Source organism: Elephantulus edwardii, unplaced genomic scaffold, assembly GCF_000299155.1.
Source record: "Elephantulus edwardii isolate Elephantulus edwardi_28Jun2011 unplaced genomic scaffold, EleEdw1.0 scaffold00185, whole genome shotgun sequence".
Taxonomy (NCBI): Eukaryota; Metazoa; Chordata; class Mammalia; order Macroscelidea; family Macroscelididae; genus Elephantulus; species Elephantulus edwardii.
Window position 1 is genome coordinate 3,782,069 of NW_006399935.1, and position 12,031 is coordinate 3,794,099.

The window sequence follows — 12,031 nt, forward strand, 5'->3', positions numbered from 1 at the left end:
AAAGGAAAGGAAAGGAAAGGAAAGGAAAGGAAAGGAAAGGAAAGGAAAGGAAAGGAAAGGAAAGGAAAGGAAAGGAAAAGGAAAAGGGAAAGGGAAAGGGAAAGGGAAAGGGAAAAGGGAAAGGGAAAGGGAAAGGTAAGGGAAAAGGGAAAGGGAAAGGGAAAGGGAAAAGGGAAAAGGGAAAAGGGAAAGGGAAAGGAAAGGAAAGGAAAGGAAAGGAAAGGAAAGGAAAGGAAAAAAAGATTGTGCCTGGGTATGTATAGTCGTTTGAAGAATAAGCATCGCTCTCTGCAGCCCAGAAACCCGTCCTCCCCAGAACTGCACCAACTCCCGCCTGCCAACCTCGGATCCGCGCGCCGCCCGCCAGACCCCGCCCCGCTTCGCGGCGATTGGTCCGGCCTCGGCCTCCTCCCGGCCGGGGCCCGCCCCCTCTGACGGACACCGCGCGCGGCCAATAGGAGGCCGCAGGCCCGCGCGCCCCACCACCCCCCGCGCCGGTTGGGCGGCGTGGGCGGGCCGTTGAGGGGGCGTGGCCCTGGTAACCGTTGCCGGTAACAACGCCCCGCCCCGTCCGGCGGAGGCGGCGCGAGGCGGGCGGGAGGCGGTGGGAGCGGGAGGAGGAGCGGCCGCCGCCGCCACCGCCGCCGCCATAGAGACTGTAGCCGTGGAGACTGTTACTTACCAACGGGGACCAACACGCAGCAGCCGCCGCCGCCGCGGGAGCCGCTGCCCGAACTCCAGAGCCGAACTCCAGGTGACCGACACGGCCGGCGGGGCGCGGGGGGCGGCGGGGACCCCGCGGGACCGGGGGCGCTCGGGTCCCGCCTTGCACCCCGTCCGGGCTGTGCGCCCCGGGGCGCCCCCAGTCCCCGCAGACGCGCCGTGGGACTCCCCCCCAAACTCGGGTCCCCCAACTTCCTGCCTTGGGGACCCCGCGAGCGGGGCGCCCCGAAACTCCGCTCTCACTTTTTCCTAAACTTGCTGAATTTGGGGGCTCCCCGGGACCCCTCGCTCACTCTCACTCGCGGACGCCCTAAAGTGAGCCGCCCAGGAAACGCCCCTCACTTTTCTTTAAACTTCCTGATTTCGGGGCGCACCGGGGACTCCCCTCTGGCTGACTCTCGGGCCTCGTGGATCAGGGGCGCTCGAGATCCCTCTTCTCACTTTCGCTCTCGAGACCCTGAAATTGGGGCGCCACCCCAAGTTCCTTCTCTAGCTCTGTCCCCCACACTGCCTTAACTTGGGGTGCCACGAAGACCTCCCGCTCGTGTCACCCCAAGTTCTGGGACGTGCCGTGTCCGGGACCCCTTTTCACGTTCACCCCCAAACTCCTTGAATGTGCGGTCTTCTCTTCAACCCAAATTCGGAGTCCCAGAGTGAACCCCCTCTTTGCCTTTTCTCTTTCCACAAATTCCCAAATTATGGGGCGTCCGAAGACATATCTCCTCCTTTAACCCAAAGTCCTTGCACTTGGGGTTCTCTGGACACCTCTTGGTCTCCCACGGCCCCCACATTCCTGAGTTTGGGGAACCCCGAGTCCACCGGTTCTTCCAGCCTCCCTGGGAACCCCTTCGTCCCTCCCATCAGCGCCTCTGTTTTTACTGCGAGAAAAGTTTCGCCTGAGGTTTCGTATTGTTGTCATTTATTAATTTGTTATGTTGGCGAGAGACCCGGCCCGTGGCCCAGGCTGCGCGGTGGCATTTTCTGCTGGGGTTGGTGCCAGCGCAAATACGCGTATTTGGGGGTTCAAACCCCACCCCTTGCCCGCCCCCCAGCGCGCACACCCCCAAATGCCCTGGTTCCCTTGGCGTCCGGGCTCTGGACAGGCGCCGCGATGCCCTGCTCCGTCCAGGCTGGGCTTTGTCGCCGCTGCGATTGGAAAGTTGCGTTTGGTGATCCAGTGGCTATTTCCAGGGCTGCCACTCGGGCGGGAGGGCGGTGCATCTTATTTTAACCTCCCGGTGGCCCCGCAGGAATGGGGCCCGGGGACACGGGAGGGCAGGCGCAGCACCGGCCCAGCGCTCCTGCTGCCACACACACAAAGTCATTTTTCTTGTCTTGTGCAATAAATAAATAAACTGTCCTGGTGTGTCTGCTAAACTTTCCTCACTCCCTTCTCGGCAATCAGGCAATCAGATCCAAAGTGTCAAATCTTACACATAACTAATTCTGCTTCAGTCCAAATTTCCCCATCACCACCAACACACACACACACACACACACACACACACACACACACACACACACACACACGAGACTTAAAACATCAGCAGCAATATCTTTTTTGCTTGTGCATATTGCCAACATATTTTTGTCCTTTCCTTTCATGCCCTGAAACGTTGTTTATTCTATAAACGCTCTTACTTTGTGTCCCTCTGGGGGCCTTGGGGAGGAAGGGGGGCCGTTCTTCCTCTTTCTCCCTCACTGCTCTGAAGACTTGAACTAACTCTGAAATCCTTAAAACTGGCTTGACACCTACTTGACCAGAGGAGTTGGGTTTGCCAGACCCCCTAGGGATGGAATTTCATTTCCTTTGCAGCCGGAGCCCCTTAACTCTCCGGGAAAGCAGCCGGGCAGAGCCCCAGCCTGTTGGGGCGGGTGGTTCGCTGAGCTTGTGAGACAGACTTCTGGTAATACTGATGAGAAAGATAGCTGGTTTGCGATCATTTGCAATTTCAACTGATTTAAATCGGGAGTGGAGTCAGGAGTCCTTTGCCCGGGCAGTGAAAACAACTCTGAATTATTTAAGAAACATTCCTGTCTTGTCCCAGATAAACGTCCGAGAACACTTAGGAGGGGAAAGGAAGCAAGTGGAGAGGCGAAGGAGGGAACGATGAGTTACCGGGAGTCACAAGCAGGTCCTTCCAAAGCCAGGTGCTCTGCGCTTCCTGGGTGAAGCACAGAGGGGGGTGTGGGTGTGGGTGTGGGTGTGGGTGCGCTCAGGCTGAGCTCATGTTCCCCTTTTAATGACATTTATCACAGAAGCATGGCCTGGACAGATGCAGTCAGCAGAGGCAGATGCCAGGAAATTAACTTATCCAGGTCTTTGTAGATGTAATTTTTAATTTAAGGTTGGAGTTATAACTAATACATATTAGACCCAAGGACTAACATGAGTCCCAAGAAAGCTCTGGGGTCCTAGTGGTAAGTAGCTGCACTGCTGTTCCGAAGGCACGCAGTTCGAATCCACCAGCTGCTCCCCCCAAGGGAAGGATGGACAAGTCTCCTTCCATACGATTTACTGCCTCTGTAAACCCACTGAAGCTGTGGGTCCTTTCCAACATGACGGCACGTGGCGTTCATCCTCAGTTCATTTAACTTGAGTACAATTTCATTAGCACTGTAATTAAGTCCAAACTCTTCTTGAACCTGGGGGATTTTTCCAGGGTTGTCGCTGTTTAGAGTGAAAGTGCTTGGTTTGAGGCCAACCAGCGGTACAGTGGAGCAAAGGCCTCACTCATGGTCTGCTCCTGTTGAGATTGCAGCCAGGGAGACGGTCCGGAGCTCAGGTCAGCTGTGGGGCACAAGCCAGAGCACAGGTGACTGCTGCTTTGCAGGAAGAATCCTAGGAACAGGGGGACCCTGTCTTAGCCTAACGTGTCAGGTTTGTGAAGTGCTCCTTTTAACTGACTACTTCCCAGTCTTAGGGAGGGTGTGTTCTCCCCACACATCTACTTATGTGTACAATAGAAAACTTTTTACAAAACATGGGAGAGGGAGCCCTCAAGCCAGGACCCTGCCCGCGGGAACAGAGAGGAAGGTAGGCTTCCAAAACAGACTCAGAAACTCCTGTTCCCAGCACTCGTGTGGGTCACTGGTGAGGCTTCTGATCTCCATGCCGGACAGATTCCAAGCACCAAGCGTTTGCAATGACACTGAGTGGGGTGGATAAGTTAGGCCCAAGCCCGTCACTGCTGAGCCGACTCTGACTCAGGTGACCCCAGGTGTTCAGAATAGAGCGGTGCTGTAGAATTGCCTCGGCTGTCGTTTTTACCCAAACGATTGCCAGGCCTTTCTTAGGTGGTACCACAGAATAGCGTCAAACCGCCAACCCTGGAGTCCAGATAAAGGCCATAAATACAACCTCAGGTCAGGTCAGGCTTTGTGACAAATGAGACTTGGCCCAGCTTCCAGGTTTTAGATTTTTGTTTTATTTTATTTTTTTAAATTTCAGCATTGCTGTAAGGAATTGTGGGCCTTTGTAGAAAAACAAAGGACATTTTGACACCTCCGCCTGCGGGCCATATCGTCGTGGGTGTGTGTCGGGGTGCGCCGCTGCTTGTCACACTGACTCCCAAGCATGGCAGTTGTGAGCGTTTCAGAGGAGAGCTGGACACCAGGATCTCCATGGCTAGTTTTCACAGGCAGATCGCCAGGCCTTTCTTCCAAGGTGTCTCTGCATAAACTTGAACCTCCAGTCTTTTGTTAGGGACTAACTGAACCATGTGACAGAGACTCTAGCATACTCTTGTTGTTGTTTTTGTTGTGGGCTGTTGAGTCAGAACCGACCCACAGCTGACCCTCCAGTGGGTTTTCAGAGGCAGGCACTCACACGGGAAGAGATTGCCCATCCTTCTCCCATGCAGCAGCTGGTGGATTCGAATCTACTGCCATCAGATTGACTGCTCTCAACAGCCTCATTGGAGAGAGTAGCACTTCCCAAAGTGGAATCCTTTAACCACTGCACCACCAGGGCTCCCCAGTGGCTTTGGACTTAACTGTTGTCTTTGAGAGCAGAGGAAATAGCAGGGGTGTGGGAAGGATTAGAAAACCTCTTGGAGACCAGAGTCAGGAAAAGAGTTCTTCAAAAGGATAAAGAGAGGGAGAGAATTTGTGAGAGGAAGCCCGAGAATCAAGACAAAGGAGTGCTGGCAGTGTAGCGCATAGCTCTTCAGTCCCCTAAACTGGAAGGTAAGTGGTTCAAATCCACCTGCTCCATGGGAGAAAGATGGGCATCTCCTTCTGTAAAGATTCAGAGCCTCGGAAGACCACATGTGAGTCAGGGTCAGCTCGACAGCAGAAGATTGATGGGGTGAGGTGGGAGAGGGGAGCCCTTAGATTAGGCAACTGGTGACTGAAAGGTCTGAGTTCAACGCTGTTTGTAAATGCTGCGGAAGAAAGGCCTGGCAAACTGCCTCTGGAACTCAGCCACTGAAAACCTGGGGATCGTAGTCCCACTCTGATGCATATAGGGTCCCATGACTCAGTGTCAACTCCACGGCAACAGGGTTGGGTTTTTAGTTTGTGGAGCTAGACGTGGGTGAAGGACGGTGGGACAGGCTGGTACTGGAGAGAAGAGGTGACAGGGAAGTGCCATCCGACCGGCGAAGACTACTCCACTGTGGCATTAATTCGGTGTGTCCCTAGTTCGATGTGCACTAATTCCGTGTGTGTCCAGGCCTCCTTTGATTGGCTTCTCTTACTGCACTCTGCAGACCTTGCGTTTCTTAGAAATTGAAGACTTTCAGCAACCTTCCATCGAGGAAGTCTAGTGGTCTCATGGTGTCATTTTCCCAACAACCTGTGTTCCTTTCTCTGTCACATTTCGGTAATTTCTGTAATATTGCAAACCCCTTCATCAATGCTACTGCTTGCTTGACAATAGCCTCGTGTAAACAGCTGTCACAGCAGGGGAAAATGAAAAACTCTGCGTGCCTCCCTCTATCACAATGTCCGCTTTACTGTGGTGGTCTTTAACTGGACCCGCAATCTCTCTGCGGTCCACTTGTAATTAAAGTTCAGTTAACTGAGTGTGGATTAATATTAATGAGTCCTAAGGCTCACCTGAATTGGAAAATTCCTTCGAGAAAATAAGAGCCGGCTGAGCGATGCCAGAACAGGATTCTAGGATCGCCTGCAGTGAAAGCTGCCCCCTGCCTGTCCGCCGCCCCACCCTGGGGTCGATTCTGAGAGCACCTTAGATGCAAGGGTCCAAGCTGCGCTCTCCGAACCCTCTGATCTGCTCCCCCTACATTGCGCTCCCTCAGGACCCATCACCCTCCCAAGGGCTGGGCCTGAACCTACACATGACCTGCCCTAGGTCTTTCTCTCAGTTCATCTGCAAATCTGTGGCCCTGCCCCTAACACCTCCCTTCTGTCCAGTTGATTGGATTCGTGGACCCACCGTGGGGCTTCTGAAGCTGTAAATCTTGCTAGGAGGAGACTGCTCTTCTTTCTCCTTCAGGGCAGCTGAGGGATTAGAACTGCTGTCCTTTGGATTAGCAGGCTGACATGCTGTTCATTAGGGAGCTCTGGTGGCCTAGTGGTAGGAAGCTGTGCTGCAATCCCAGAGGCGCACGGTTCGACTCTTCCAGCTGCTCAGCAGGAGAAAGATGGGCAACCTCTCATTGATGAACTGCCTTTGAAAAAAGCCTGCTGCAGGGTCAGCTGTGGGTCAGTTCAGACTTGATGGCACATGACAACACGCCTAGAGCTCCTGGGGCCCTCAGTAAGTGCCTCAAATCAGTAGCTGCCCCCACTGAGTACGACCTGGTCCAGCCACTTCATACTTCACCCAGATTAGTCCAGCAGTATCCTGCCTGATGTCACCCACCGCTGGCTCTTAGCTACAGCCTTGGCGTGGGGCGGCGGGGGTGGGGGGGTTGGCCCTCACTCACCAGCCCTGCTCCCAGACAAAGCTTGTTAACATGGAGACCATATTCACGCCATTGAGTCCTCCTCTGCTCAGAGCCCTCGCAAAGCACCCGTCTTCCCGGCTCCCTTCTTCCCCCTAGACCTTTCTGACCTGGACCCCTCATGCTCGCTCAGCCTGCCCCCCTCACCCTCTCAGCTGCACCCTCTCATGCTGCAGGATGAGCTTCCTTCAGTCCTGGAAGGCATCCTGGAAATGAGAGTGCACCCACTCTTCCTCACTTCTTTCCGGGCTGGCTCTCTCTCCTTAGACCATCAGTCACACCTTGAATTAAAATCAGGAGCTTTAAAGTCATTGCCAGTTCACAGTCACCCTGAATGTGTCAGAGTGGAAATGTGCCCAGCGGCTGATCTTTCAAAAGTAGATCACCAGGCCTTTCTTCCGAGGCACCTCTATGGACTCAAAACACCAGCCTCTCAGCTACCAGCCCAGTGAGTGCTTACCCATTCGCACCACACAAGGACTCCCACAGGGAGCACATTTGCTTTGTTATCTCTGTCCCCGCTCCCCCCCAATAGAATGTCAGCTTGGACAACAGCAAGACAGCTTGTTTTATTAACATCTGTGTTTCTAGGGCTTGCACCCAGCAGGGCCAGGGGTTAGATGTTTGTTATGTGGCTGGTTCCCACCTGGGGGAAAGCCTGAGTGGAAATGAAGATCTGCTCCTAGTGGACCACATGCTGGGGCCAGGGAGAGGCAGTGACCTTGGGAGGGAAGCGGGAAGGACAGTGAGGGACCACAGCACTGGACGGTGAGCAGGCAGGGCCCGGTAGATGAAGGGTTAAAGTGTGGTGTCACCACTTATTAGCTCAGTGGCTGAATGTGGCTCAGCACCTGTGATGCATGGAGCAGGGGGGCTGCAGTTGCAGTGACACCTGTGAACTGTGTGCAGCAGGCCAATGTCATAGGAGCAGCTGTGGCTGGTAGGTGTCGTCTGGTGTCTTCTCGCTCACAGCGACCCCAGTACAAATCCATCTTACTCTCCACCCCACCCTCATCTTTGACAACTGCTTCACCAGTCATCTCCTTCTGCTGGGTGGGGGGGTCCCCTCTTGATTGCATGTCCAAAATGCTCACAAGCAAGTCTCGCCATCCTCACTCGTTTTTCTGGCTGTCTTTTGTATACTCAATATTTTCCACCAACACTGTAACTCAGTGGCATTCATTCTAATTCAGGCATCCCTATTCACTTTCTGACTTTCTAACCACATGTTATTTGGATCTGCAGTCAAAACCTGTGGCAGCCGCAGTCAAGAAATCAAATGGTATATAACAAGGGGTAGTTAGGCTGCAAAAAATATATTTTTATATATTTTATATATTTTTATTTTATTTTTTATATTTTCATATATATATAATTTTATTTATATATTCAACAATTTATATACACATTGTGCTTTTCTCCCCATTCATGTAGGTTGTGTTTTATACAATCTTTCATTTACATAGTTTCATACATTCATGTACATTGTATTTTATATCATTAATTACTATTAATCTACTCCTGGTAAAGCCCCATCTTTTCCAGTCTCCACTGAATCTTTTATAGACCTTCACACACATGGGCCCCCCCACTTCCACTCACCAACCAGCTAGCTTAGTGATGGCCACCCTTCCCTTTTTTCCTCCCGTTCCTCTTTTCTGCTTCCTCTTGTGGACATTTATACATATCTTACAAGTTATCCTTCTATTTGTACAGTAATGGTCTTATATAATATTTGTCTTTATGAGAGATTGACTTAGTTCACTCAGCATAATGCTCTCCAGACTCTCTCTCGTTATATGGTATTTCACAAAATCGGTGTTCTTTAGTGCTGCATAGTATTCCATTGTGTGACTGTACTACAGTGTATCTCAACCCACTGGTTTGTTGATGGGCAGCTGGGCTGTTTCCATTTTCTTGCTATTGTGAATAATGCTGCTATGAACATAGGTGTACATGTCTCTGTCCACGTCTCAGTTTCAGTCTCCTTGGAGTATATTCCCAGCAGTGGAATAGTTGGGTCATATGGGATGTCTATGTTCATGTTTTTGGGGAAATACCAAACTGCCTTCCAGAGTGATTGTACCATTTTTATAATCCCACCAGTAGTGCATGAAAGTGCCAGTCTCTCCACATCCTCTCCAGTGTCTATTGCTTGCCGTCCTGTTAAACTTGGCCACTACTACTGGGTTGAGATATTGTTTTGATATGTATCTCTCTGATTTCCAGTGACTTTGAACATTTCTTTATTTATCTGTTGGCCATCTGAATATCTTCCTTTGTGAAAATTCTTTTTATGTCTTTTGCTTGTTTGTGTTACTGAGTTATCAGTCATTTTCTTGTGGAGGATCTGTAGTATTCTGTAAACTTTTGTTGAGACCATTTGTCTGAGATGGAATTATCGAATGTTTTTCCCCACTGTGTAGTTGTTTCCTAGACCAAGAGGCTGTTGTGCGAACAGAGCAACAGCAGGAGAGCACTGCATGGTTTGGATTTGGGAAGGTAGTGTGCTAGAGTTGGTTTCTCTCTCTATACCTATTCAGTCTATAAGCTGAGCAAATTATCCAAGAAGTTGGACTCTGTGAGAGGGAGTGTGGCATCAGGATTGGAGGGAGATGCTTCAGTAAACTGTGTTATGCAGATGACACAGCCTTGCTTACCAAAAGTGAGGAGGACTTGAAGCACTTGTTACAGATGATCAAGGAATGCAGCCTTCTGTATGTATTGCATCTCAATGTCAGGAAAACAAAGATTCTTAGCACTGGCCCCTATAGCTGGTATCATGATGGATGGAGAGGAGATTGAAACTGTCAATAGCTGCTTCTTGCTTGGATCCACAGTTAACACCCTTGGTACCAGCAGTCAGGAAATAAGAACACATTGCACTGGGAAAATCTGCAGTTAAGGACCTTTCCAAATTATTAAGTAGTGGTGTCAGTTTGAAGACTAGGGTGCATCTGATTCAGGGCATAGTCTTTCTGATTACTAGCTATGCATCTGAGAGCTGGACAATGAATAAGGATGATAGAAAAAGAACTAATGACTTTGAGCTGTGGTATTGGAGAAGAGAACTGAACATCCTATGGACGGCCAAGAGAACAAACCCTATGTCTTAGAGAGGGTGCAGCTGGAGTGCCCTTTGGAGGCAAGAACGATAAGGCTTCCCCTCACATACCTTGGACATGTAGCAGGTGCTGTTCCTTAGAGAAGGACATAATGCTGGGAAGGGTGGAGGGTCAGCGAAGGAGAGGAAGACCCTCAACACAGAGACGGCTGCAATGGGCAATGTGTCAGGAAGTGTGAGGGCGGCTCGGGATAGAACAGCTGCTATGAGTCATGTTCAGCTCCACAGCACCTAACAAACAATGGTTTTTCTTTTTACCCTATTGGAAAAAGGTTTTGATGCGCACAGGGACTTAATTTTTAGAAGGTTCAATCTTATCCTGGCCTGGGTTTGCATTCCTGGCTATATTAGCAAGCCTGTTTATGCTGTAGGCTAGAACTTCCAAGTTTGGTCCCATTCCGCTCTTATAATCCTTACGGTTTGATGCGTTACCCCTAGGTCTCTGGTCCACCTTGAGTTGATTTTTGTGTGTGGTGTAAAGTGCGGATCCTCTTTCCATTTTCTACAGCTAGAAGTTCAGTTTTCCCAGCACCACTTGTTGAAGAGGTGGTCATTTCCCCATTTGAGGCATTTTTATTCCTTGTCAAATACCAAGCCACTGGATTGATTTCTGGGTTCTCGATTCTATTCCATTGGTCTGTGTGTCTGTCGTTGCACCAGTACCATGCTGTTTTGGTTATTACAGCTGTGCGGTAGGTTTTCAGATCAGGAAGTGCTATGCCTCCCACTGCGTTTTCATTTTTCAGCTCTTCACTTACCCAGAGCTTCTTTCTTTTCCAGATAGCTTGCCAATTGCCATTCTATGTCTTTGAAAAATGAGTTTGGTATTTCTACTGGGATTGCACTGAACATGCAGATTGCTTTGGGGAGGCTTGTCATCCTCACTATGTTGAGTCTCCCTGTTAATGAACAGGGAATATTTTTCCATTTAATTATGTCTCTTATTGTATCTTGTAGTAGTATTTTACAAAAGTCTCTTGTGTTTCTAGTTAGGTTTTTTCCCCCCAGTATTTAATCTTGTGGTTGGCTATTATAAATGGCATTGCTTTCTTAGTTTCCTTTTCCGTGTTTTCTTTGTTGCTGTAGAGAAATCCACATTATTTTTGTATATTGATATTGTAGCCTTCCACTCTACTAAATTAATATACTAGATCTAACAGGTTTGGTTTGTTTTTTTATTGAATCTTTAGGATTCTCTGTGTATACTATTATATCATCTGCATATAGCAACGGTTTTACCACTTTTTGCCAATTTGAATGCCTCTTAATTCCTTCTCTTGTCTTATCGCCCTAGCAAGTGCTTCCAGTACAGTATTAAATAGGAGTGGGGATAGTAGACATCCTTGTCTGGTTCCTGTTTGCAAGGAAAATACTTATAGTCTTACTCTTTTGAGAATGCTGTTGGTTCCTGGTTTTGCATATACACTTTTCACCATGGTGAGGAAATTCCCTCTGTTCCAATTTTGTTGAGTGTTTCAGTCATGAAGAGGTGTTGGGTTTTGTCAGAGGCCTTTTATGCCCAATTGATAGACTCATGTGGTTCTTCTTTGATTTGTTAATGTGATGAATTGCATTGACTGTTTTTCTTGTGTTGAACCATCCTTGCATACCTGTTATAAATCTCACTTGGTCATGATGAGTTATTTTTTCATATACTGTTGGAGTCTATTGGCAAGGCTTTAAAGGACCTTTGCATCTATGTTCATGAGAGATATTGGTCTAAAGTTTTCTCTTTTTTGTAATATCTCTCCTGGTTTTGGTGTTAGGGTAATGCTTGCTTCATAGAATGACTCTGGGGGTGTTCCTTCTTTTTCTGTTGTTTTAAATAATTTAAGTAGAATTGGTGATAGTTCATCTCTGAATGTTTGGTAGAATTCAGCCATGAATCCCTCTGGGCCAGGCCTTTTTTGGGAAGAGTCTTTTTATGACCTTCTTTCCTTCCTTCCTTCCTTCCTTCGTGATGGGTCTGTTCAAATGTTCTACATCTCTCTCTTAGTCTGGGTAGGATGTGGTTTTCTAGGAATTTGTCCATTTCCTTTTGGCTTTCAATTTATCAGAGTATAGTTTTCCACAATAATCTGTTATTATCAATTTAATTTCAGGTGGTTCTGTTGTGATGTCACCTCTTTCATTCCTTATTTGAATTAATATGTCTTCTCTTTCTTTTTATTTGTTAAGATTGCCAATGGTTTATCTGTTTTATTGGCCCTTTCGAAGAATCAGCTCCTCATCTAACTGATGACTTCATCTATCTTCTGTTTTCTATCTCATT

General features: G+C 48.9%; 1 pseudogene; it reads right to left on the reverse strand.

Moving 5' to 3' along the window:
• LOC102850791 overlaps positions 1–1,944 on the reverse strand; it is a 6,037-nt pseudogene extending 4,093 nt beyond the window's left edge.
• Between the last annotated feature and the right edge of the window lie 10,087 nt (positions 1,945–12,031).